The following is a 24679-nucleotide window of genomic DNA, read 5'->3' on the forward strand; positions in this document are numbered from 1 at the left end:
TTATATTAGAGAGCATATTTTGAGACATATCAGGTTAGGATGGAGGCTCCAAAATAAAAAGGTACAACCACCTCATTGTTAAAACCAAAATTATTTACCATCTTTATTGCACTATTTTTAATTGGAAAGAGACTTAAATTTTTTAAACTCCAAATACAACTTCTCATCTCCTTTTTATTTAGGAGAAACACATCTTAGAGAGCTCCTCGGTCACTTCTGATATGATCGCATGGTATGGCCCCCAGAGTGTCAGAAGCTCGATCCTCTGCTACTACTGCTTTAGACTCCTTATCATCTGACATGTTCATCCAGAATAGATATCTATGCTTCTGGCAGGGACAGTCCCGCCCTCATGAGACTGTTTACAGCAGTATTTGTGTAGGTGTGAGACAGGTACTTCTCTTTAATCTCACCCAGTAGAGTCAAGATGCCACAGAAACTAACAATGACATTGTATTGTAAGTTCAGGAGTAATAAGAGGGAACTATCACACAGAAAGGATCTTAGAGCTACTTCACAGGCACCCAGCATTTGTAGGATTGTCTCTCATGCTGGATACTCTTCAGTTTCAGGGTCATGAAATGCTTATCACAGCCCTGGGTATGCTTCAGTGTCTTCTACTTTCTAAGGTAGGCCAAACAGTCTCCAAATTCAAAGTTAGGAATATATTTTTCTTATCTTCAGTCAGAAAATCTGTTCTCCCACGATTAGAAATATTATCTAGATCTATGACTCCAGCTGATTACAGTCTAATATTAATTCTTCTAGCAAACTCTGAGTAATCCAGGTTTAAGTAAACCTTATGGAAAACATCAGAAGCCCATTTAACTGTGGTGCATCAAGGGCACCATTTTTTTTTTTTCTTTTTTTTTAACTGCTCATTAAGAACTTTAAAAACCTTGGGGGTCTAGAATCATTTGATTATGCTTTGAACTAACAGACTTTTGATAGATTATTATATTTTGTACTTAATAATAATTATAAAATATAATAACATGACCAAGAATCCTCTCACTGAATCATATATGTGTGTGTATATATATATATATATATATATATGTATAGTATGACATAATTTGATTAACTCTCAGACTTTAATAATTCATTTGCCTTCACTAAGATTTTGAAAGCTATTTCCACTTGGAGATTTACCTTTAGGTTAAGGCCAGTGTTCTTGCCTGGAGAATCCCAGGGACGGGGGAGCCTGGTGGGCTGCCGTCTCTGGGGTCGCACAGAGTCGGACACGACTGAAATGACTTAGCAGCAGCAGCAAGGCCATTTCACATTATATGATGGGGTGTTCAAGTAAATATAATGAAAAATACTCTTTGTTCTGAATACTATGAAAATAGAAGGATCCTTTCACTTTGGATGGCCATCTGAATAGCTAAGAACTTGCAGAAAGCTGTATCAATGTCCTCAAGGCTTTTTCTTTGTTCTCAATCTCTTTAAAAAGAATCAGCTAAAATGATAATTTATAAAGCATTTAAAATACCTAGAATAATTTTTTTTCACATTAAAATTTTAGACTAGTACATTACACACAAAGAACAGCATCTTTCATTGTTTTCCTTTAAAACTTGCAAATGAAAGTTAGAGACACAATATCAATATTCTCACTTAAAGGAGCAGTTTATAGATGTAGTACTTCACTTGCAAATTAGAAAAGAAAGCCTAATACATATGGGAGAGAAAGATATAAAATATATAAAGAAGTAATTCCACTTGTTTTGGAGATAAAATCTCAATACTAAGTAACAACAGTTAAATGATTCATCAAAAATGCTCAAAAGTAAAAATTTATATTTTTCCAAAATTTCTCCAGATTTTACACACGAACTAGAGAATATGCTCATGTGATCATATAGATCAAATAGCATCTCATTCTTTTAGGGATTGGAGACTTCTGATACAAAGGGTATCATTATGACTTTTGGAGGAGAAGGCAATGGCAACCCATACCAGTACTCTTGCCTGGAAAATCCCATGGACAGAGGAACCTGGTAGGCTGCTGTCCATGGGGTTGCATAGAGTCGGACACGACTGAACGACTTCACTTTCATTTTTCACTTTCATGCATTGGAGAAGGAAATGGCAACCCACTCCAGTGTTCTTGCCTGGAGAATCCCAGGGAAGGCGGAGCCTGGTGGGCTGCTGTCTATGGGGTCCAACAGAGTCAGACACGACTGAAGAGCCTTAGCAAAAGCAGCAGCATGACTTTTGGATTCCGGGATTCTGCTTAGATAGACTGACCACAAATTGCCACTGAAAATCGAGACATTTTGAGAGTGATTGGAGCACTGTTCATAATTACGTCAAGGCAAACCAAGAATACACTTGGTAGATCCTCTAGGGATAACCTACACTGTTCCTGAAAACAAGTCAGTATTTTCATCCTTTATCTACTGTTTCTCATAGCAGCCACCATTTTAGCCTAATGTTCTCAGAAATTAAAGTGAAAGTGTGAGTTGCTCAGTCATGTCCACTCTCTGTGACCCCATGGACATCAGCCCAGCAGACTCCTCTGTCCATGGAATTCTCCAAGGAAGAATACTGAAGTGGGTTGCCATTCCTTTCTCCAGGGGATCATCCTGACCCAGGTATCCAGCCCAGGTCTCCTGAATTGCAGGCGGATCCTTCACCAACTGAGCCACTAGGGATATTCTCTGAGTTATCTTAGTGACTCACATTTTCACAAGTGCCTACCCCTAAAATTAAATAATATCTCACATGAAATGCCTGCCACTCATAGTAAAGTTAATAGCTCTCCAAAATCCATTCAGCAAACAATACAATTATTGCTTATTCTTCCTTAAGTTTTGAAGTTACCTATCTTGTTTTCTGGAAAAGAAAGAAGTCAAAGATTCCTTAGGCTTCATAGCACAAAATATATGGAGGACAATCTTTATTGGAAGCTCCATCTGTACAATAGTAATATAAATACATCATATAATACTTATCAATTAAAATATTCTTCATTGTTAATAAAAAGTATTAGAGAAAATTTAAATAAGTAAAATACTATGGGATCAGCTTTCAATATATAGAGAAAGTTGAGTGATATTCCAGTCAGTGGAAAAGTAAACAAAGGATATGATCCAGGGAAACTTGCTTAAGATGGGAGTTGACCTAGAATATAGCATAGGGAAAAGAGATAGGAAAAAGATGTTTCCATCCTAATGGAAAACACATTGCACAGAAAATGCAGTGGTTAGATTGTGCACATTCTTCAATGTCAGTAACAGAAGCTAGAGTTTTATTCTACAGGCAAAAAAATGTGTCATAGGCTATTTTAGATAGAGCAGGAGAGTGACATGATCAGCTCTGAAACTTTGGAAGATTGTGCTGACAACATTGTATTGGCTGATTTTAGAAGGGGAAATTCTAGAGAAAGAATTTCAGGGTCATGTGGCTGACAGAGAGGAATAAAGCACTGTTGTGAAGGAGCTGCATCCAGAGGAGACAAAATAGAACAATGTGATAAAGTCTTCTGCTTAATTCAGAAAGTTCCCAATTACATGTTCCTGCCATTTATTTTTATTTAATATGATGACAAAACATATTAAAGATCATGACAGGAGTTATGCCTGTGAAAACTGATATATAAAAGCATGAAATAGAATTTACTTAGAGTTTATTGCTCAGTTATTAATAAATAAAAATGAGGAATCAGAGGCTTCTCAATAAAATGGATATTACTTAATAAAAATCAGCTTGGGCACCATAAAAAATAATATGTTTTTGTATGTACAACTTAAATGTTATAAATGATGATATTATTATAAACTGTTCCAATGTCCATGTGATGTAGTTTGAAATGAAACTTTGCTTTAGAAATAATTTTTTAAAAGCATTTTGAAGAGTCCATTGCAATTCACTTAACTTTATTATAATTATGACACTCTTAAAGTTACAATAGTACCAAAGTCTAGAATTAGATTTTAAACTAGGGCACTGGTAATGGAATAAAAAACATGTGTAGGTGGATATGAAAACCCTAATAGAGGTAGAACAGTTAAAATGTCAAATAACTTGCTTACACTTAGGGAATTATCATAATGATGAATTTCTGGCAGATGAAGTTATATATTACATATATATGTAGTTATATATTGCATATAATGACCCTATATGTGTATGCTACCTGGAATGAAAAGGCTCTACTCTTTAAAGGAGGAAAGATCAAATGAAATTGAGAAGAATCTAAAAGTTTTTGTAACATGCATAGTGTGTACCAAATTTGTACTGTCAACCTTATAATACCCACTAAAATGAAAAAGTAAATGCATATATACATAAATAGAAAGATAGTATATATAATAAAGTTATAAGGAAATAAACTTGAATTCTAAAACATTTACAACAACTACTAAAACAAATAAGTAAATACAAACATACATAAATAGATAGTGTATCGAATAAAGTTGTTAAGGAGATAAAATTGAATTCTAAAACATTTCTCAAATAGTCCACTCTCTGCTTCTTATTATTCAGTTTCTGTCAGCAAGTCAAACATGCAGATGTCTGTTTTTTTGTTGTCAAATTCTCAATTTTAAGAGTTTGCTGATCATGAATGTTTCCTGATTATAACAATTGCTCATAGATCTGAACCTACCTGTAGTATTGGGAACTTTTCAGGGTATGTGTGTGTGTGTGTGTGTGCATGCCTGCTCAGTTGCTCAGGTGTGTCCAACTCTTTGTGACCCCAGGAACTGTAGCCTGCCAGGCTCCTTTGTCCATGGGATTTCCCAAGCAACAGTACTGGATTGGATTGCCATTTCCTTCTCCAGGGGATCTTCCCCACTGAGGGATTCAACCCATGTCTCTTGCATTGACAGGCAGATTCTTTACCACTGTGCCACATGGGAAACCCAAATTTTCAATGCCATAGGCAATTTTATGACTGTAGAAAAGGCAATAATACACTGGTGGCCCAATTCTGCAGCATTACTCTGTAAGTCAATCCCGATAACTGAATCTACTGTGTCTTTGTTAAGAGTTCTTTGTGATTATTCTGGACTTTCTTCTTTAACATTTAATACACAAGGGCTTCCTTGGTGGCTCAAATGGTAAAGAATCTGTCTGCAATGCAGGAGACCCAGATTTGATCCTTGTTTGAGAAGAAACCCTGGAGGAGGAAATGGCAATCCATTCCAGTATTCTTGCCTGGAGAATTCATGGACAGAGTTGTCTGGGAAGCTATAATCCATGGGGTCACAAATAGTCGGATATGACTGAGCAACTAATACACACACACACACACACACACACACACAAGCTACCCTAAAAATGAATATAAAGTATTCCAATGGCTCAAACAAGATCTTTCTCTCTCTCTCTGTCCCCTAACAGTCCAGAAATATGAAAACAGTAGTACAAATTATCCAGAAAAATCTGTTCTAAGTGGTCAACCAGAAGCCCTATTTCCTTTTTTCTGTTGTTCTGTTCTCCTCGAAGGTACTTACTTCATCTGCATAGTTAAAGTGGTTCATGAAGACTCCATCAGTATTCTAGCCCATAAGATTAGGAAAACTAAAAGTGGAGATCAAGTAACTGTCTTGTACAGAAGACATACAGAAACTGCAATTCCTAGTTATATTTAATTGGTAATCACCTAATTATAAAGCCTTAACTGCTGAAAGCTAAATTAGGGAGTAATGTCACATGAGTATTGTGTGCTCTGTCAAAACTTGGATTTCTGTAACTACAACAAAGAATAGGAGAATAGGTATAGGGGGACAACGGCAATCTCTGTCACAGTAAGTTGGGATAAATTATTTTCTCAGTAGTGGAACGTAAGCTGAATTGCCATCATTTCTACAATAGTGTACTCTGTAAGAATATAATCCACTTATTCCTTCAGTAAGTACATATTGGTGCCTACCATATTCTGGTCCCTATCACAGAATGCTTAGAGAATAGTGCTATAGGCAGGCAAGTGGACAGTAAATACAATGAAATAATACAGCTAAAATTTTGAACCCATATTTGTGGGTCATGCCATTTAATTTTTACATGCTCTAATTTTGTAATCTTTGCAATTAATTACTCAAAAAAGTACTTATTATATTCCTTTTAAGGTTAAGAAATCTGAGACACAGACAGCTTATATTACTTGTCTAGGAACATTGCTGCTGCTGCTGCTAAGTCGCTTCAGTTGTGTCTGACTTTGTGCGACCCCATAGACAGCAGCCCACCAGGCTCCCCCCTCCCTGGGATTCTCCAGGCAAGAACACTGGAGTGGGTTGCCATTTCCTTCTCCAATGCATGAAAGTGAAAATTGAAAGTGAAGTTGCACAGTCGTGTCTGACTCTTCTCAACCCCATGGACTGCAGACTACCAGCCTCCTCCATCCATGGGATTTTCCAGGCAAGAGTACTGGAGTGAGGTGCCATCGCCAGAGGTACCTAAATTAAAGATCCTGGATTAAAAGTCATATACTCATTCCAGATGAATGCAATTACCTATTATATCATATTGGCTTTCAGAATGTATTACAAACCATGAAAGTACAGAGATGAAGCAATTAAAGAATGCAGAAGATACATGTAGCAGGAAAAACTAAACCAAAGTGATGGTTAAGTTTTATTTTTATTTGTGGTTGTGATGTAAAGGTGGAGGGTATGGTACATTCATACAGTGGAATATTTCTTAGAGACAAAAAGAACAAATTATAGATACTTTTAAAAGCAGGTATGAATCTCAAAAACATAAAAGCATACTATGATTCTAGATGAATGAAGAACTAAAAGGAATAACATAAGCTTAGTGTATAAAAAAAAATATCAGGCCAGCAGTAGCCTTTAAGAGTGGGGCTGACACACTGACACACTGAGAAGGGGCAAAAGAGATGTTTAGGGATGATGGAAATGTGTATATGTGAGAACAGATTGTTAAATTTAGTTATATTTTACAATTAAAATTTCACCTTTTACTTAATGTCTATTTTATTTCTAATTAGTAGGTTTTATACTTTAATAGTCATGAGGATAAGACATTTTGTAATACTTACTATGTATTTAGGCCTGGGCAGATGAAGAAATATATTAAGGTTAAAAATCATTAAGGTGGAAAATCATCAACAATTGTTTTCTCAGCAGATATAGGCAATAGAGAAATGGGAGAAGATGGAAAAAAATCAAGAATCACTGCCTGATTTTTGGCTCGATCAAGTAGAAAATGCCTGTTTACTAGGTGCTGTTTACAAAGATGAGCAAAGGGAGAAAGAGGTAGGGAAATGTATTTCAGAGCAGCATTGATGAGTATTGAATCTAAGGGACTGGATGCGATCTCCCAGGTGTAGGGTAGAAATTAAGAAGACCAAAGGAATCTTTTGGAGTACTGATATTTGTGAAAAAATATGCTACATAGAGAATCACTCCAGAAATAAATTGCAACCAGTCAAATGAAATGATTTTTTTTTTTTTTGTATTATACTGTATCCATTCTCAAACTTAACCATGTCTCAGCATCACCTACCTAGAAGGGTTTTTAAAATATAGATTTTCATAGATTATTGTATCCTACCTATAGTTTCTGACTCAGTACATCTAAGATAAGTAGAGTTAGCATTTGATTCTAAAATAATCTTATATTTTGCTGTTGCTGATAGTTTAGATCACAAGTTCAGAATAACTATATTCTACAGAAGATATTATAAAGATGCTCCATTTTTGATGCATCAATATCATTATTAATTATCACAAGTAAACAGAAAGAAGGGTTTGCCATAGTAAACTTGGAAGCATACATTAAATTAATTAAAAAAATTATAACACACATATATATGTACATATGCATATAAATATATACATAGATAATTACACATGCAATGACATGTATTCTGTTGAAGGAGTAATCATTAAGCATTTCCATAATGATATGATATAACAGTGTATGCTTGAATCATTTCACTCTATTTCAACCATCTTAACATTAATTATGCCACCAAAAATGATTGACTATAAATATAACTATTATGGTGTCATATTTGTAACCATTTCTTTTTCTAGCTATTGGCAGAAAAGTTTTAGCAAGACTAGAAAAAGAATTAACAACAGTTAGTAACTTAGAAAGCAAGGATATTGGAAATGAAGAGAGAGATACAATTCTTTTTCAAAGAATGGGTTATGGAAGTATTACTACACAAGGATGTCTGTTAATTTTATCAAATAGGCTTCCCACATCCTGATTAGAGTATTTCTTTCTTTTTTTTCTTTGTATTACTTTTAAGACAGAGATTACAATAGAAAGTTTATCAATTTTGAATATTTTCCAAAACTTTTAGAAAAATAAGGAATAAAAATTAGTTGTAAATCTACTTAAAGATTCATTGAAAAAAAATGATAACTAGAAACATGAAGAATCTAAGTAAATACTGATGAAAGGGAAAAATGACTCAAATAAATAGCATGACAATAAAGCATAGACATTCCTTCTTAGAAAAAGTCATGCACGAGTATCTTTCACAAAGCTCATATGCAATGCTAATGTGTAGAGTTTATAATTATGTATGCAATTATACATGCATGTATATATATATATATATATATACATTTATATATAAAGACTTTGATTCCTATTTCTTAGTACTAGTGGGGATTGAGGGGAAAACTTTAAAACGTAAAAAAATTAAGAAAAAGCAAAGCAATGAGAGTCATAGGGATGGATATTCTGAAATAATTTAAATCATATACTTTAGTTTAGCCAGAAAAACAGCAATAAAAAACAAAGCCATTAGAAAGCAAATAGGCTTTTTGGGGGATGTGGGGGACAAGGATGTAGGCTTCATACAAATTAAAATGGAGAAAGCTATAATAAAAATAAGTATTTTATTTCATATATTCTAAAGTAGCAGAAACATGAATATAGCCTACATATTCTAAAGTAGACAGTATTTTACTTAAAGTTTAAATATATAACATATGCATGATAATATATAACAGAAGCCATATATTCCTTCTATTTGGACTTATTAAATTATCAATGTACTAAATAAACTATATGTTATATGGATGTCATCTTTATCTGCCAAATCATCTTTAAAAACAGTGTCCAGTAAGTCCTTGATCAAGTGACTGCTACACTGATTCATTGATTTATTTAAAAATAAAAATTTAAAAGGTAAGGAAATAAAAATGTATTTCCAGTAAACATATGTACCTCATTGTGCTTGTTAATAGCAAAGAAACTTATCTTTTTTAAAGATATTACATAGTTTCATATTTTTTGATAAAATATTTACCTTATCTATAAATCTGTTTATTTTTTAAAAAATATTTGCTGAGAAACTATTATATGCATGCATGCTAAGTCTCTTCAGTTGTGTCCGACTCTGTGTGACCCTACGGACAAGCAGCCCACCAGGCTCCACCATCCACAGGATTCTCTAGGCAAGAATACTAGAGTGGGTTACCTATTATATACCAAGTATAATTAATTCTAGAAGAAAATGAATAAAGTAAAGAATAAATACACAACTAAACTTTTGTTTTTATGTATCTGAGGTTGGGAAGATAAACATAAGCAAATAACTAAGTGAAACACATAATGCATCAAGTGATAAAAAGTAAAATTGAGAAAATAAAACTTGGGATGTGAAAATAAGAGACAAGAAAAGAGTTAGGTGAGATGGTTAGGGAACATCTGAAGAGATGAAATTGAGTGAAGTGGAGGGAGATGAAAGAGGAATCCACATGAATATCTGGGGAATTGCTTTCCAGACAGAGGTACAAGTTCAAAACCTCCGAAGCAGAGGTATGCCTAGTAAGTTCATAAAAGAGCAAGTAGGTCAGCACTGCTAAAGAAAAGCTCATGAAGGGAAAGAGTAGCAGAGAATGGGGTTAAAGAGTCAACAGTAGCAAGAATTTCAGAGTTCTGTAGGTTCTTGCAAGTGTATGCAGAGGAATCCACTTGAGGATAAGGAGATGTGATGTAACCTAACCTGTGTTCAGCAAGACTGTTCTGAGTGCTGCGCTGTTTATTAATTGAGGGACTAGGGTTGGAAGAATATAAGAATGTGAGCTACTGAAGTGGGTATTGCAATAATGCAGTCAAGATATTTTTGAAGGTGCACTTAAGATAGCAGCAATAGATATAGCAAGAATTGTTCTGATTTTGGACATTTTGAAAACAGAGCCAACATGATTGACTAACAGCTTGGATATTAACAGTGAGAGAAATCACAAATCAATATGATATCAAAGTCATTTGATCAGAGTAGCTGTTCACAAGGGCATGAGGATATGATGTGGGTTACAATGAAATATTTATTTAGTTTGGTCAATGAGTTAGATGTCATTAAAGTATTGTTTCTAGAAGGAAAAACAGAGCAATTAGTAACTGGAGAGCTGGACATTTGAATTTGAGGTTATAGAGGTAATATGGTTACTGGAAATAAGATGTATTCAGAAAATGTTAGAGATTTTTTTTTTGTTTTTTTTGTTTTGTTTTGTTTTTTTGCTAAAATCAGGAAGACTGTATGAGGAAGAGGATGCAGGAGGATCAGTTCTTTTCAACATGCTAAGTTTGCGATGCCTATTACCAATGCAAGAGGAGATGTCCAGTAGGCTGTAAAATATAGGGCTTGTCATCATGCATACACATACATAAGAAGAGAGGAGTTCTGAGAATAGATTACTGGAACAATGTTTTTATGACTAGGAGATAAGAAGAAACCATCAATGAAAAGTGAAAAAGTGAGGTTAGTGAAACAGAAAAAGAAATAGAAAAGTATATTGATCCAAAATTCAAATAATGCAGATATTCCACTTAATGGACTGTCAAAAGCTATTAATAGACTAAGAAATATTAGAATGACAAATGGGCCATTGTGTTCAGTGGTGTAGTGGACAAGCGTGAGAAGAGTGTAGGAATGGTGGGGCTGGTAGCCAGAGCTAATTGCATTCACGAATGAATGAAAGAACTAGAAAACAGGGGTTGTTAACATTTTCAGTGTGAAAAGAGTTAAAAGAGAACAGAAGCAGGAAGTTAGGAAAGTCTTGTCACTTGTTTTTAATTTGTTTTAAAATGGCAGATTTTAAGTTTTATGTACCTGTGGGAAAACTTGTTATACTGACAAGAGAGAGAGGGGAAAGAGAAGTACTGGAGCAATATCTTTGATTAGATGAGAGGAAATGGTGCATAACTAGAGAGGTGACAGTATCTAGAAGCACAGTCATTCATGTTAATAAGAGAAGGGGAAAGGCAAGAGAGAGAAAAGTTATAAAATAATCATCTGAGGAGGCATCAGACTGAAAGGATTTGTAAAATATAATAGACTTCCTAGGCAACTCAAAGTATCCACTTAAGGTTAATAGTCATGATTATAATGTGAATTCATTAAGCATAAATTTTTTTGCTAGTCAACTGTGTTCAGCTGCACAAGTCCAGCTAGAAGTTTGCATTTGTCTTTGAAGTTTTGCCAGCTGCATTTGACCATATACTTGATTTGATGGTGCTTGCAAGACTTTGATTAAAATGAGAAATCATGGGTCATCAAGAAAATGAGGATATGATGTATGTTATAATGAAATATTTGATTTGTCCAATGAGCTATATATCATTACAATCATGTCACTAGAAGAAATAAAATAGAAACAAGTTAAGAACTAGAGAATCAGACATTTGAATTTGAGGGGATAGAAAAGATATACTTACTGGACATAAGATTCAGGGAAGTGCTATCCAATAAAGACTTATGTGATGATAAGACTGTTCAAATAATCACAGTAACCATTAGCAAATTTGGCTATTGAATCCTTGATATGTGGCTAGTATAACTAAGGAACTATTGATAATTTATTTTAATTAACTTAAATGTAAATCCTACATATAGCTCTTGGGTAATTTATTGGACAATTACTAGTCAAGGGGATGAATAGAAGAATGAGTGGCTGAGGAAGAGTGGAATAATAGCACAAGCACAGCTGGAGAAAGGGAAAGTGATCTAGATATGAGGGGCTGAGGTGGACAAGGTGAAAATAGATGATTTGTCTTTACACTAATAGATAACAGATGATTTAGTCTGAGGATGTGTGGCTCAGATTTGGGACACTTTAGAAAAGAAAGAGAATACTCAGGATTCCAGTACCTAGAGTGACAATGAGGTCCAGTTGAATAAGATGTGTGAGAAAGAAAATATCCATTCCCACAGTGGTATGCATCAGAAGTCATGATCTCAAAGGAGAGTCACATTTCAGTTGGAGTAATAAGGTGAAGGAAAGCTTCAGGCAAGAGACTGAGTATATATAAGATATTTTGCTGAAAAGAAGCAGGTTAAAGGTGGAATGGTAGAATGATTCTTTAAATTTATAAGAAGTACGAGTTAGATTAATATATTAATAAGCCATATTTTATTGGGATGAGAATATAGGGAATGAGGAATGACCTGGGGATCCTAGACATCTTATAAGAACTGCTATCAGTTGAGTTCAGTCGCTCAGTCGTGTCCAACTCTTTGCGACCCCATGAATCACAGCACACCAGGCCTCCCTGTCCATCGCCAACTCCCAGAGTTCACTCAGACTCATTTCCATTGAGTCAGCGATGCCATCCATCCATCTCATCCTCTGTCGTCCCCTTCCCCTCCTGCCCCTAATCCCTCCCAACATCAGAGTCTTTTCCAATAAGTCAACTCTTCGCATGAGGTGGCCAAAGTACTGGAATTTTAGCTTTAGCATCATTCCTTCCAAAGAAATCCCAGGGCTGATTTTCAGAATGGACTGCTTGGATCTCCTTGCAGTCCAAGGGACTCTCAAGAGTCTTCTCCAATACCACAGTTCAAAAGCATCAATTTTTCGGCGCTCAGCTTTCTTCACAGCCCAACTGTCACATCCATACATGATCACTGGAAAAACCATAGTCTTGACTAGACAGACCTTTGTTGTCGAAGTAATGTCTCTGTTTTTCAATATGCTGTCTAGGTTGGTCATAACTTTTCTTCCAAGGAGTAAGTGTCTTTTACTTTCATGGCTGCAGTCACCATCTGCAGTGATTTTGGAGCCCAGAAAAATAAAGTCTGACACTGTTTCCACCGTTTCCCCATCTATTTCCCACGAAGTGTTGCTACCAAATGGCATGATCTTCATTTTCTGAATGTTGAGCTTTAAGCCAACTTTTTCACTCTCCACTTTCACTCTCATCAAGAGGCTTTTGAGTTCCTCTTCACTTTCTGCCATAAGGATGGTGTCATCTGCATATCTGAGGTTATTGATATTTCTCCTAGCAATCTTGATTCCAGCTTGTGCTTCTTCCAGCCCAGCATTTCTCATGATGTACTCTGCATATAAGTTAAATAAACAGGGTGACAATATACAGCCTTGACGTACTCCTTTTTCTATTTGGAACCAGTCTGTTGTTCCATGTCCAGTTCTAACTGTTGCTTCCTGACCTGCATATAGATTTCTCAAGAGGCAGCTCAGGTGGTCTGGTATTCCCATCTCTTTCAGAATTTTCCACAGTTTATTGTGATCTACACAGTCAAAGGCTTTGGCAGAGTCAAAAAAGCAGAAATAGATGTTTTTCTGGAACTCTCTTGCTTTTTCGATGATCGAGCAGATGTTGGCAATTTGATCTCTGGTTCCTCTGCCTTTTCTAAAACCAGGTTGAACATCTGGAAGTTCACAGTTTATGTATTGCTGAAGCCTGGCTTGGAGAATTTTGAGCATTACTTTACTAGCGTGTGAGTTGAGTGCAATTGTGCGGTAGTTTGAGCATTCTTTGGCATTGCCTTTCTTTGGGACTGGAACTGCTATAATTAGGGGTAAAGAGCATAAAGAGATTAATCCTGACTGTTCCAGTACAGATAAATTTTTCTATACAGTCTTGGAAAGTTTAGTATAACATATTTTCATTCAATAAATGCTAATTAACAAATGATCATGTGTGAGATATGAAAATATCCTAGAAATAATTGGACAGTACATAAAATAGACATAGTTCCCACTTGTATAATCTGCAAAAAATACCTCTTAGAGTAATAAATTCCAAAGATTTATTTTTTGGTCTTTAAGTGAATAATTTTTGTGTGGTGTATCCTTTTCTTTCCAGACATGACTGACATGTCATTTGTCAGCCTTCATTAAAAAAGAATTGGTGGATCCTTTAACTCTCTTAAATCATCAGTCTTGATTTTATCCACTGAGGTTGCAAATTATTTTAGTTGTCCTTTACAAGCCATTCTATAGCTGTGCTATGATTTTTTAAAACTCCTCTTGATATACAAGGGAAACATGGAGAGTAGCTATCAGGACTACTTGATACAGAAGAAGAGTGAGGACAAATATAATAAATTGAACTATTATTCCAAAGGTTAAAATGCCATCATCAGAAAACTTTATTCTAAATGTTAATCCATCAGTTTTACAAAATTATTAGAAAGTGTTTTCTGTTTTATTTTTAATCACAAAATTCTATTATCCATTTTGAACACAGAAATAAACTGTGCTGTCTTTCACAGAAAAACCACAGTGGTGATTAACATCCTGTGTTGGAAAGTAACTATAAGATTGAAAGACTTTTAATACTTCCAAATCTAAATTTTCAATCCTAATAACTAATTGATAAATGCAATAGACTTTTACCCCCATTATTTTCTTATTTCTCTCTCATGTTGAAGCCTTTGATCTTTCCTCTCTAAAACTATTTCTTTGGACTTTTATGACACCGTTCTCCCTTGGTTTACTCACCATTTTTTCTCTGTATTTATCTCAATGCTTTCTCCTAAAACTTGGTGTTCATAGATTCTATCTTTCTCCATCTCATTCCCAAGTATTCATGTTCTCTCTGCTCTATCAAATTGATGACTCCAGAATGAATACTTATGATTTGATCTCTATCTCGAATTTCAAATCTGCCTTGAATGCATAATCTAGCATAAGATAACCATTTTCAAACATGGACTCATTTCCCCCTCCAAATATGTATGTTCTCCTATGTTTGTTATTGTCTGTAGTAGACATTATAATCCTAGCCATTCTATCTTCAGACCAGAAACCTGGAGTCTTCAGATTTTTATTGTTACCCTTTCCAGATATTTTTTTCTAGATATGTACCTTTTTTACAGAGGACTTCCTTCTTTCGATTTCCAGTGAGTGATGTCTAGTAAGGATTAAAAATGTCTGCCAAGTTGTGTTTAATGACTGAAACACTTAACATCAATGTTTTATGTGACATTTCTTCATTCTACTCTAATTTGTCAATGGTTTACAAAACATTCTCATTTAACAGTTTTGTTTTCATTTTTTAAAATGTATTTTTCAGACTACCTTTTAATTTTAGCTTTTAACCTTTATAATAAGTGAAGCTTCCAATTATAGCATAATACTAAACTAAATTCAAAGATGGAAAATTGTTTACCAAAATGTACAATCTACTTTGGCCAATTCACTTATCTCCTACATAAATTTCTTTATTAAAGTATAACCAGATGACTGGAATTTTCTTGACACAAAGAAAAAAAGTAGAACTTAATTAGAAAGAAAAAATATTTGCAACATAATAATAAATTAATTATTATAGGCATTTTTCTTTTTTTCATGTTCTCAACATAATAGTTACGTTAAAAGGTAGGTGATGTTTCAAATATATATTTCAACCTTTGTTAAAGTTTGTCAAAATTTAAACAATAAGTTTAGACAATAAATAATTCACTTTAGACAATGAATTTAGGCAATAATCAAGTTTAGAATTATTTGTCCTTATGCTAAATACCTATCCTTTCTCTCTTCTGAATGGGATGAAGGTTAATTATCTTGTGTTGATCTTTGTATACTTAAAGTATACACTTAAAAATTTCAGCCTGATATCATTCTTTTTTTCCTATCCAGAAATCTAATTAAACAAAATTTGACCCCATCTCGATTTCCACAGCAAATTTAACCTCATGTGAGATAATATTGCACTAACCCCTCTCCTCTATTTACTGAATTTAAACCTTGTAGTTTTTAGGGAAAGAATGTAATTTCCCTTGTTCCATTTTTTTTTTCCCCTAGTAGAAACATGTGATTTTTAGATGACACTAAACTATTAAAAAGAACAACCTCTGGAAAATTCACTATTTTTTTTTTTTTCTTTCATCCACTTGGGATTGCCATGCGAAAGTGATTCCGGCTACATGTTTCAACTCTACTGATGTAAGGTTTTGTTAGGGTCTCTCTTAGGTCTAGTATAAGGTAAGGCATGAGAAACAGTAGTGGTAACCAGCTCTTCTGACCACAAAATAAATCTTATTCTTTAAGGAGGTTATCAAAATGACAATTGACAGTTTATCATCATTTCTGTGTCCCCATGTCTTATTTAACATTTGGTTAAAAACACAGAAAGAAGGAAACAATTTGCTGTTGTTGTAGTGGTTCAGTTGCTAAGTGCTATCCAACTCTGCAACCCCATGGACTGTAGCCCACCAGGCTCCTTTGTCCATGGGCATTTGCAGATAAGAATACCGGAGTGGGTTGCCACTTTCTTCTCCAGGGGATCTTCCAGGACCAGGGATCAAATGCACATATCCTGCACTGGTAAGCAGATTCTTCACCACTTAGCCACCAAGGAAGCCCAATACTTTGTATTGAATTTCTACAATTATTACAGTATCTTAGTGATATAATGGACTATTGAGAAGAAGAAAAAGAAAGAAAAGAAGAACATTCTCCTTGGCTTTCATCCAATGCCCAGGTGCCCATTAAAAAGGATTCAAGATAGCTTTCATGATGACAATTTGCTTTCAAACAAATATCCTCTGTACAAGTTAGACAGTTATTTAAATAAACACAAAATGTGAGCTTTTCTTTACCCAGTATTTTATACAGCATTTTTTTGGCCATTTATAAATTCAAAGTAAATCATGTTTTCCTTCTCTTTCTACAAGTTCAGATCTAACATGAGTAAAATGGTTATAATGACAGTTGGCAGTTCCAAAATATCTCTCCAAAATTTCTTCATAAACAGTTACCATTTATGTTTCTATGAATAACTGTACATTAAAAAGGAAGAAAACATAATTGAACTGAAATAACAATTTTCATACAACACCAGTCTGTCTTATAAAACCTTTTTTAATAAATGCTTTTTCAAGGAAACTTTGTTATTGCATGACCCATGTAGTTCATCCAATATGATAATTATATTGACTATACAATAAAACTAAGCACTTTAGACAGAATAGAAAAGACTTCATTGCTAAATTTATTATATTACCATTTATCATTCTTATATCTTGGAATGTACTTGATTACCTGCAGCTGAATAATAAGATAGTTAAGAGAAAGGATTTTGAAATAAGCCCACCTTCATAGCAATCCAATTTCTAAACATATCTAGCTGTATAACCCTGGTTGATCTGTTTAAACTCCTCAATTCTCAGATATTTAATCTATAAATTGGAAAGAACAACATTACTTATGGAGTTACTGTAAAAAAAAAAGCAACTAGACAATTAAGTTGAAATCAGATACAAAATAAGTACTTAGCAAATCTTTGCTATTATTTTAAATATAAACTTGGAGGATAAGGGATCACAAATTATTCATTTTTCCTGGATTAAAAGAAACTAATTTTGGATTTCCCTGGAGACTCTATGCTTCCGCAGCAGGGGGCCCAAGTTTGATCCCTGGTCTGGGAAATAAGGTCTCACATGCCACATGCTGTGAAAAAATAAATAAATAAATAGTGCTAGAAACACAACAAATTTAGATCACTTGAAAATTAATGTCCACACATTGTTTTGACAAACCACAAACTGATTTATTATTTAGTGCTGCCACCCTAAGTCAAATAATTGAATCATTTGGCTTCCAGACAGGCAGACAGGTATACAGTTATACCAGGAAAATCAGTTCCTACTTATCCAACTACAGTAGAATTTTAAATTTCAAACTAGTTTCAAAAGTAATGTTCTAATTAAAGGAACAATCATAGACATTTGTAATAGGAGAAAACTGAAATAGTATTTCCGTGTCCTAAAGCCACTGAGGAACAAGAATGTCAGAAAAATCAGTATAGATTAGTGGCAAAGATAACTTGATAGGAGTCACAAAATGAATATTCCTGAGAAGTGCAAGAGAGGCTGCACTGCACAGAAAAAAAAAATCGCAATAAAATGCATGTGACTGCTGTGCTAGAAATCAGTCTGAACCTCCATTCATAAGGTTTTCATATACATAGAAATGTGGCAGTTCATGTTTTAGAACATTTAAATAATTGAATTGAGATATATTTGGCATTATTTTTCAATTTTTAAAATTATATTTACATTAAAATTGTACATTGGTGGATAATTCATACTTGATGTAAGTGTACTTTACTCACATAAAAAGAGATTTAGGTTTCTAGAGTAGGGTCTTAGACTAGATAACTACTGCATGTGTAACAAATTTATTGCATTTCTGAGACAGAGAGGTTGGTAGAGTTCACTGGAAATTTATTTGGATAAAATGGGAAAATAGGAAGAATTTTTAAAATACACTACTACATCTACCATCTACCTATAACAATCATTTTCATTACTCTATTTGAACAAGAAAATATTAAACTGATTATTGGAAATGTGATTATGTTTTTTGCATGTAATAATTCTAGTGGTTAAAAATTTTCCTCAAAATATTATCATAAATTATACCAAGTAGAACAATGGTGTCAGTTGGACTCTTTAAGGAAGAATCATGAAGATAGGACCTTGAGTGATATAGATTAATACTGACCAAATGTATCCATTTTAATTGCAATTTGCATAATTTGTAGATAGATAAACCATAAATAACAAATAAGAACAGAAATCCAGGCTGATTTAAGTTTGGAATCCATTTACATTCACTCTTGAATGAAGCTATATGACTATATATGAATTACCTTAAAGTATCTGAACTTGGAAGAATTAGAGCTGAATTTCAATCTTATTTCTGTCAACTTCTAGCTTCATCTTTGAATGAACTGTTTTTTTTTTTCTTAAGTTTTTTTTTTTCCTTAATCGCTATTTTCAATGAGATAGTGATATGTATAATGGAAATGTTTATTGAGAACTCTCTACTTGCCAGATTCTATTAAAAAGAACATTTTTAGTACATGTTCTGTCATTTATTTTGTGTCCTCAAACTCCCACAAGCTAAGGGAGAAATTCAGAAATTTCCATCCCTGGCCCATTAAAGGAGTCAGAAAACTGAGCAGCAGTCAAATTACACATTTAGACATAAAGAAAATGGGAACTAAAATCAACAGTTAAGTATTCAATGGAATCTGAAATTTTTTCTTTAATGTCTGGGAGGTCCATGGAAAAATACTGAGTTCTCAGAATTAATAAATTAAAAGCAATAAAATGAAAGAGGGAAGTACCATTACAAAACAGACTTAGGTCACTTATTTTTACTAGTTTTATTTATTTATGATAATACTTCATAATATAGAAATTAATGTTCCATAGCAAAATATATAAAATTAATGACAGAATATCAGACTTTTAACTTACACAAAGCTATAAGTCTTTTAAGAAAAGAGTGAAAGCGTTTAACTTCTTGAGAGAGAGAATTTGGGTCTTGGAAATTGGTGAAATTAAAGTAATTGAGTTCAATAATATTTTAACTAAAATATTACTTGTATTTATTAAGAATTTACTTATTTTTTATGTAAAGAACTTAATACATATAAACATAATAATATGAGAGCTAATTTACAGTAGATGAAAGAAAGGCATCAGAAAACAGTATATAAGAAGTTACAAAGGAATTGTAAAGGCAAATAGATCCAAGAAAATTAAGATTATAAGATTGTCTTTATATATTGCCCTTTATTTTCAGCTGGTTTAAGAGAATAAAAGCTAAAAATTTTACATAAATTTACTTGAAACATAAGGTATATTTGTAGGTGGTGTAGTACATAGAATGCCAAATATAACTTTGTTTTCCTCACTCATTCCCATTAAACTGTATTATGAGTGGTATCAACTCTTATCTCTCTGCTGAAAATATCTTTATTATAAAATATTTATGAGATTGAATATGGAAAATCATCCAATGAATTGGTGATACAGAAGATACAAGATAAGTAGATTAGAAATGAAAGATAATTCCTGAATGGTGGGCAGATGAGAGATGATAAAGGTTAAGAAAGAATCACAAACACAATGTATCAAACTGTTGAATGTTGTAAGAAAAATAACAAAATATATTGATAATATTAACTAGGAAAGAATGACAGATAACCTTAATGTTAAAATGGTTTCATGCTTTGGAGAAAGCTTTGCAGTACAATCTGAGCTAAAATAAAATGTTGCATTACCTCCTAGGCCATTCTTTTGGAGCTTCTAGGAAAATAATTAGGAATACTCTGGAGGGATGTTACATGTAAGTGGCAGAGGAATGGTACTGTGAAAGTGGAGGAATGGGATTTATTGGAGCTAATTTCACAAATTCACAGTGAATTGAAGTCTCCAGATGGCACAGTGCAACAGAATAAGAATTAGAGAATTAGTGCAAGGAAAGTATAGGCAAGAGCAAATGCATATCTTATAAGAGGATGCTAAATAAAGGACTTCCATTTTAAAGTTGTAGCCTAAGATGGCAGGAGTGGCAGGGCCTAACATTGGAAATGTCTATCATGAAAAGAAGAAATTTCAGATCATGTTATAAAGGGCCCTTGAATATAATAGTCATTAGTCTGATGAACTTGGGCAGCATGTTTTCAGAAGAAGAAGCACCAGAGGCAGAGGAATTATGAATGATTGTCTTGTTAATGGGTGCTCAGAGCATTAAATGAAATAATAAGTAAATGCTTTATGAATCAGAATAAAAATGAGTATTTTCCAGAAGCAAGGATAGGTGGAAAGAGCAGGAGTTCTGTAGTCAGACAGTGAGGGCTATGGGTACTCATCCTCCATATACCATTAAAATACCTGCAATTTTAGGAAGGTTACTTAATATTTCTGTAGTTCAGTTATTTCGTTCTAAAATGTGAACAAAAAGTCATGTCTTTCTGAGACAACTAATGAGCTAGCAATAACAAAACACAATAGGTTCTCTCTAAGTGTGAATTCTTTCACTTTGTGCCTTGGTCCTTTTTTATGTTTCTTGTGATACTGCCGTATGTCCCTTCTTCCTGAGAAAAATATATCTTTGCATTTTTCATTCTCTCAGTATGATCAACTCCTACTCTGTATCTTTTTTAAAATCACAGCCTTTGTGGGGGGTAAAAAAAAAAACACCTAAACATTTTTTGAGGATAGTTTTATTTTATTCTGCTTTATTTTTTATTGATTTAGAGTTATTACAATATTAATTTCATGTTAATTGATATTAATTTCATCACTGAACCATAACAATGATTCAATACTTTTGCAGATTATACTTCTTTGAAATTTAATAAAAATAAAAAAAAATCCTGTATTTCCCTGTGCTACACAAGTAGTTCAGCACATGTTGAGTGATCTGATAAATAAGTTATGCTTGAGAAAAAGTCACAGTTAATAGTGTTAAAACTATTGTTACTGGTTCTGATAAATATTTAAAACCATATCATGACCAAATTAATTGGAAACTTTTAAGGAAAGACAACCAAAAACTCATCAGTTTTGTGATTAATAATAAACATTTACTACTACTTAACCAGTTATGTCGGAGAAGGCAATGGCACCCCACTCCAGTATTCTCGCCTGGAAAATCCCATGGACGGAGGAGCCTGGTAGGCTGCAGTCCATGGGGTCGCTAGGAGTTGGACACGAGTGAGTGACTTCACTTTCACTTTTCACTTTCATGCATTGGAGAAGGAAATGGCAATCCACTCCAGTGTTCTTGCCTAGAGAATCCCAGGGATGGGGCAGCCTGGTGGACTGCCGTCGACTGGGTCGCACAGAGTTGGACACGACTGAAGCGACTTAGTAGCAGCAGCAGCAGCAACCAGTTATGTACCCATTTTAAACTCATCTTCAAGAAAAATATATTTTTATACTAAATAAGGTATATATTATTGTAAGAAGTGGGGAAAATAGAATTTGCCTTGTAGAGACTAACTGAAATGAATAAAGCAGTTAATGTGGAAAACAATGAGTATCATAATTGAGTGAAAAAAATGAGTATATAAGAATACATCCAGCAATATACTTTACATGTAGAAAATATTCCAGTTTCACCAAAGGAATCACTTCACTAAGAATTACATTTTATTTATTCAGTGGTATGCCAGAACCCTGATGATGGGGATACTTGACTGAACTGAACTGCACTTGCCTGTGCCGCTTGTGCAAATGACATCAAACACAGCATGTGCAAATGACGAGACACCTTTATTTGTTTTAGCTTATGTTAGCACAATGTTTGTAAACATTGTATGAGGACAAGTTATGTTAAGTGTAAGATTTGGGGTGAATTTTTATGTGCCTCCTGAGGCTCTATCTTTGTCCAAACTGTAATGAAAAGGGGACAGTTTCCAATATCTATATTTTAAGCCCACAATTTCTCAGTGGTAAATTAAAGAAAATTGATGAATGAATGTCTCTAAAATCTGTTTGAGGAACAAAGTTTTCTCAGCAAGAAGCAAGAAATGTAGAAACCTTTTATTTCATTAAAGCAGTCCCATTATATGAATATGGTCTTGCTGTTCCAGCATTATGATAAAATGTTGTCCTTGGAATTTCCAGACAAGTTTTGGAATGTAACTTTTGGAATTACATTTTCAGTAAAAAAACAGTAGATGTAATGTTACTGTTAGGCAAACATGCCATGTGTATTCCCCCATTTCATAACCTTTATTCTTTTTGGTCTTCAATCATGTTTCTAATTTGGAGTGAATAGAAAGCAAACATGTCACTGTCTGGCAGGGACAGATACAAACTGTGACATCTTTTCTACTCTTCTCAGTTAACGCTTATACAGTATCAACAATGTATGTTGATACTGGGCATTACAAAACCAGTAATTTAGAGAGCCTTGGCTGTCTAAATCACTGAATGGAGATCTCTGATCAGATCATAACTCCTATTTTCTTCCAGAAGAAGTAATTCTTTATGTTTTAAGTCAATTTTTTTTTTTTTTTTTTTACTGTAGCATCTCCGTTTACCCTATATCTAGGGATAGCCCTATATCTAGGTGGATAGGAATAATGAAAGATGGGGTCACATAACAAATAATTTGGGCTTCCTTGGTGGCTTAGATGGTAAGGAATCCACCCGCAATTCAGGAGACCTGGGTTCAGTCCCTGGGTTGGGAAGATCCCTAGAGAAGGGCATGGCAACCCATTCCATTATTCTGGCCTGGATTATTCCATGGACAGTATAGTCCATGGGGTCACAAAGAGTCGAACAAGACTGATAGACTTACACTTTCACTTTTCACCAATTAATTTGTGGAGCTGTTTCATGAAAGTTTGTCATCAGAATTTAAATTCCATACTATTTTTCTCTCTTCTTGAAGTGATCATAAAGTTAGTAGGAGATATGTGGCTGTATTTGTCATCTTGGAGATACTAATGATTCAAGAAAGCTTAGATAACTGTTGAAAGTGGTTCCAGGGAATTTGGCAAGGGATAAAAAGGGACGAATATTAAAGATTTGGATTTATTAAAAGTAACACATTTTTAACCTATACACAAATTAAAAGAAGGAATGGATGAAGATACATACATAGTGTAGTATAAGGCCCAAAATTTCAAGTGTTGCCTTGAAATCTTTGAGGTTCAAAGGACCCCCAAGAACTAATCATGAATTCCAATATTCTTACAAGATGTAAGCCTGTCTCTCTTAGCACCTGCTGGTTCACTCTGATCCTGAGGGCAACACCACTGTGGCTGTGTGTGCTGTGCTTTCTTAAGGCTATGGATGTACGTAACCGATAAACTGTGGTCAATCTCATCTGTCCAGTGTAGGATGTTGTGTATTTGGAAATTTCCTACTACTTACAGTAGGAAATTCCTCCTATATCAACATGGTGTGTCAGAACACACACACACACACACACACACACACACATACACACACAGGCACACATTGGATAAAGCTTTTACAGAATTCAACTAACATCTTTAACGAGTGAAAGGTACCAAACCTAGGAATTGAAAAGAAAAAATAAAAAACAAAAAGGAAGAGATATATGCTATAGGAAATGTACTAGATTTAAATAAAAGTTAACAGAAAAAATGCCTAGCATCTTTTAGAAAGATGGGAAAATGACTGATTTCAGTAAGTATAAAATTATTTTGGAAAAAAATTTTCATGATATTCTCAGCAGTAGTCAAAAATGAGAGGCAAAATGAAACATGAGATATATTCATAGTTGGCGAGTAGTGAAATAGTTGTAATAGAAGGACATTCAAGAATAAAAAACAAAAAACTCTTAAACTTACATTTAGCACATGGTAACAAACATTCTGAAATATGTCATCAATCATAATCATAGATAACATAAAAATTTAAATACAGGGAGCTATTATCATTCACCAAGTAATCTACAACCTGCCTTTTGTATTTAAAAAGATAAACACTACCTTACTATACATTTTGCATAGCTTTTTTAATGTAATCCCAAACGTGTGTGTGTTTTTTTTAATATAATATCCAATGTGAGTTTTGTACCATGGACAGTCTGTTAAATATAATTCCACATAGGAATAGAGTTGAGTATACTTACACAAGTAAGACTAATTAATACTGAAGTTGTAAAAGATGTAAAGTTATGATAATGTCTATGACCAATAAATGATATAG

This window comes from Bos javanicus, chromosome 6 (genome assembly GCF_032452875.1).
Source record: "Bos javanicus breed banteng chromosome 6, ARS-OSU_banteng_1.0, whole genome shotgun sequence".
NCBI lineage: Eukaryota > Metazoa > Chordata > Mammalia > Artiodactyla > Bovidae > Bos > Bos javanicus.